Raw genomic sequence first — 4,580 nt, 5'->3', positions numbered from 1 at the left:
AGAAAAGCCCTGATCTGGAAAGGAAGGGCAGAGTTGTATTTATGAAACAACTGTCTTTTGTTGATGGCTGTTCCTTTCTTCATTTGAGGAAGGGCTGGATGACGGATACATTCACTGAAATGTTCGGTTCCTATTCTGAAGAATACTAGGATCAAAATTGTCCCGACAAGGATTCACTCCCCGGTGAACGGAATCTTCTGTACAAGAAAAATAAACCGTGTTTTGGATACTTCTATAATACAGAGATGCCTAAAAGTCATGGGGCCTGGAAAAGCTGCATATGTTCAAAGCGGCTGGTAGGACAAGGTGTTGCTGATGTGAAGGCTTTCTTTGATGTCCAGGTATTCAGAGCTCATCTGAAAGTGGTAGGTTCCGTTGTAACCCGTGGTTCCTGCGGAATGCCATCGCCTTGTAAGGGTCTTACACGTGAACTGGGGGAGAGTTACTTTGTTTGGGGAGACTGATTGAAGACATTGCCATACATTTGATCTGTGGTGCAACTTTTCAAAATGTAAAGGTAGGTTGCTTGCTACACCTTTTGTTTCCATACTTGCAAACCTACCAGGTCGTTTCTCATTCACTAGCAATCAGTATCACGCTTTTGGCACATTGAAAGGTCATAATCTGAACCAAATATTCTGATTGAAAACTGTCTTCCTGCAAAATCCTGTGGAACCTGCCGTTTTGTTTCAAGTTTTCCCCATTTTCCCTTGTGTAAGGCATTGCAGTAGTCCAAATGAGTGCTAATTAATGCTCTGCCTCTTAACATGTAAATCGATTTGCGTCAGGAAGTTGAACATCTCACCAAGATATCTGAGGATGAAACTACCAGAGAAATCCATGTCTTGGCTTGAGCTTCAAAATGAAGGCTGTGAACAAGAATAATTCCCAGTGTTTTCACCACCTACACTTTCAGCACAGTATGATGTGAACTCAGAGGGCAAGTGTGTGCTGCTTTACTTGAACAGAGTAAGCGCTCTGGTGATTCTGTCCGATCTCCAGTAAAATTCACCCACTTCGTGCAGTCTGATAATGCGTAGCCATCTTGAAATGGTAATAATTGTCATTTAGTGCAGTGCCGAAAGCTCTGGAAGTAACGGTAGACTGTCTTTTTTGTGAGTTTACCAACTGTTTCTCTTACTTTTTAAACAAGTTAAAATGTGTTTGTTGCGGTAAACGAGAGCAGGAAAGGAAAGTATGGCTGCCGTTTCTTTACCTGTTTGAACTTTAACTTTCATACTGTAGTCCTCTGTCTGTTTCAGGAGCAGCCAACAGGTAACCTGTGTGTGTGTGTGTGTGTCTGTGTGTGAGACAGGGCCGGGAAAAGGCAGGCTGAATTTGATTGGTGGCTGATTTCTGATATGCAAATTTTTAAAGCATTGTGTCACCCGAGTTCTAGGGAGAACTCTTTCTTGCACAGAAATGCACGCGCATCTGCTGAATGCTATTTTGTGGTCTTATCTATATATTTATATGTTTTTTGACTTGATGCCCAACAGGTGCTTACTGTAGGTAAGAAGGGTTTCCACTTTTTCTGTCTGTGTGAGCTGGAAGTGGTTCAGGCAAGATTATACTTTCAGGGATCATTTCTATAGTTTTTAACTGAGGAAATGTGTTCGAAAGTGTCTGGTCTTCGCTAACCACGAGGAAGAGTTGTAGTGTTTTCTTCTGAGCGCGAAGCCAGTGGACAGTGTTGCATTTGTGCAGCTGCTGTCTGCTATTGATGAACGTTCCTCTCTTCTTTTACGAAGAACTGGAGGAAGGAAACACAAACTGAGTGGTTAGCTTCTTGTTTCAGTTTAAGAGAGTACAGCATTTTAAACTTCTTTTCTTGGATATTTGATGGTTGCCAGATTCTCACTTGACTTGTATTTGCAATCACCTCTTTTGGGCTTTTTTGGGGCTTTCTTTTATAAACTGAGCTTTTCAAACGGTCTTTCTAATCGTAATTTGGTACATTTAAGTAAGGAGGGTCTTTTCAAATGGACACGGGGAAGGGGAAGATTTACTCACCTCTTACGCAACTCAGCAGGACAACTTGAGGATAAAACGTAGAGAAACAAAGATATTTCTCCTTGTTGCTCCTCAGTTGGGAAGGCGTACGCGTTCCCAGGTTTACTACTCTTAGTAAATCTGGGAATGCATGAAAGAGCATGGGTGGATGCCTAAGATCACCCACTCCCTACCCATGGAACGCCTTCCCGGCAAACAGTAACGCAAGGCAGCGACTTGCGCTGCCATGGGTTACTCTAGATTTATTAAGACATGCAATGCCACGCAAGGTGGCCTTGCGTGGTTTAGTAAACCTCACTGATGCCCTGGTGTTGCCTTACGCTGTGATAACGCAAGCGTTTCATAAATCTGGGCCTCTATGTTTGATCTATTTTTAGAGTTTAGACATCTTCCACACAATTAGTGCCGCTCAGTGGCTTATCGCCCTGTCAAATTGACGTGGGGAAAAGGGGCTTTCTAATGCTAGTTAGTCTTTTTAGACTAAAACCAAGAGTAACACCCTGGTCACAGGTCCTAAAATGTATAAGGCTGTTGAGGATCTTAGACCGATGAGGACAAAGAACGCCGTCTTGGGCATTTGCTAAGGTGTTGCACGGGGACTCGCATAGCACAAAGTAACGTAAGCGTAAAGGATTGCATCTGATTACTTACCATAAAAGCCTGTAGGCGCAGCAGAAAATCATTCAGCTTCCCAGGAACGCTCGCACAACCTCTAGTACATCAAGGGCTAGATGTCTTAGGACATTGGAATTTTTTAAGATTCATTGGGGACAGTGAAGTTGCAACAATCAAATAATGGTTGGAATAAGCCATCTGGTCTAATATTCTAGCAAATGTCGTTTTTTTGGCTTTCCTGTTTAATTTAAAGCATTCTTACCTCATTGAACGAAATGTTGAGCTGTCAGCATAGGCGTCGTTCCTCTGCTGTCACATTAGTTAAATGCCCTGTCCCCTCGCTTTTGTCAATAACTCTCAACAGAAGACGTTTAATGATCCCTTTGGGCCCCTAATAATGTTCTCGTATGCTATATTAGAACACTGCAAGATTGATAGCCTCATGAAGAAAATCGGAATGCCAGCAGCTTTTAAACAGTAGAATAATCCCTGTACCTTGAAAATGGTAAAGCTGCAATGTGTGGAACCCTGGAGGCCGCCATTTTGGAGTTCAAACATGCCCCAATGCCGGGGAAACGAGGTGGGTGGGTTGGCGGCAGAGCGTGAATTGGAGAAGGTTCCGCTCTGGCGGCAGGCCAGTTGAGTGCTTCAAAACTTTGCCTAATCTTGGCTTTATAGGAGCCAGGAGCGTAGCCCGACTGCCTTCCCAGCAATGTCCTTTTTTAAAATAATGAAATAAATAGATAAGTAAATATAAAAACAAAAAACAAAGTAAGACTAAATTGTGGTACCCTCTAGCCTGCTGGAAGAGGGGATGTGGACTGTTTTTCGCCTTCAACTTGAGCCTGTCGTGCTGAAGCAATACTTTAGTTAGCGGCATAGACCACAGCAGCAGTTTTTAAAGTCTGTATCACTTACCATCTGAGAGCTAAGCCAGATGGCAGCAAAAATGCTGTTGTGACATCTTCCTGTGCCACTGGAACAGAGTGGCATAGCGTTATAAAAAGTTTCTGAAGAAAGAAACTGGAACTAGTGGGGCATATTTAAGAGAGGCTTGCACTGCAGTTGCGTGACTTCTAGTGACGCAACAGCGGTCAGACCTTTTAACCATATCTAGGAGATCACGCAAAGCCACTTGGCGTGGCTTTGAATAGTCCCGTAGATAGTGATTAAGGCAAGGCATTGTAAAGCGGTGCGCTGGCTTACTCTGCATTAGGGAGGCGATCCAAGGGCTTTGCAGTGTGTGTTCCAACGCAACACCCATGTTGTTAGACGCATCCCCAAATTTACAGAGCCATGTAAATCTGGGAATGCACCAACACCTTACCCCTCCCCAGGGGAGGGTCAGTGAGGAGAAATATCTTTATTTCTCTTTGTTGTTTCCCCTTTCTATGTGTGCTGCGTTTTGCAGCACGCATAGGAAAAGGGAAAAGCCTCCCAAGATTGTTTTTGTGTAGGAAGGTGCCTCTTCCTTCACAAAAACAATTTTGCCTACAACGCAGACAACCTTGCACCATGGTGCAAGGTTGCCGGCGCTGGCTCTAGGCAGTCAAAATGGCTCCAGCGCAGTGGAAAAGGACAGTATTGCATACATATAACACATTATTGCCCGTTTTCTTTGACACAGGGCACAGCAATGTGACTTGCTGTGCTGCCCTGCGCCAAAATGTCGTAAATCTGCCCCAGTGTTTGTAAGTGTCAGAGAGTTGTTGCAGAAAAGCCCTGATCTGGAAAGGAAGGGCAGAGTTGTATTTATGAAACAACTGTCTTTTGTTGATGGCTGTTCCTTTCTTCATTTGAGGAAGGGCTGGATGACGGATACATTCACTGAAATGTTCGGTTCCTATTCTGAAGAATACTAGGATCAAAATTGTCCCGACAAGGATTCACTCCCCGGTGAACGGAATCTTCTGTACAAGAAAAATAAACCGTGTTTTGGATACTTCTATAAT

The 4,580-nt window shown here is 43.6% G+C and overlaps 1 non-coding gene across 1 annotated transcript; it reads left to right on the top strand.

Moving 5' to 3' along the window:
* The first annotated feature begins 1,564 nt into the window (after positions 1 to 1,564).
* On the top strand, positions 1,565 to 1,782 carry LOC138285992 (small nucleolar RNA U3). Its single transcript, XR_011201692.1, has one exon. It is a non-coding gene; the product is annotated as a small nucleolar RNA U3 (small nucleolar RNA).
* The last annotated feature ends 2,798 nt before the right edge of the window (positions 1,783 to 4,580 follow it).

This window comes from Pleurodeles waltl, chromosome 3_1 (assembly GCF_031143425.1).
Source record: "Pleurodeles waltl isolate 20211129_DDA chromosome 3_1, aPleWal1.hap1.20221129, whole genome shotgun sequence".
Classification (NCBI taxonomy): Eukaryota; Metazoa; Chordata; class Amphibia; order Caudata; family Salamandridae; genus Pleurodeles; species Pleurodeles waltl.
Note: the sequence above shows the minus strand (reverse complement) of the source record. Positions and strands in the feature narration are given on the sequence as shown.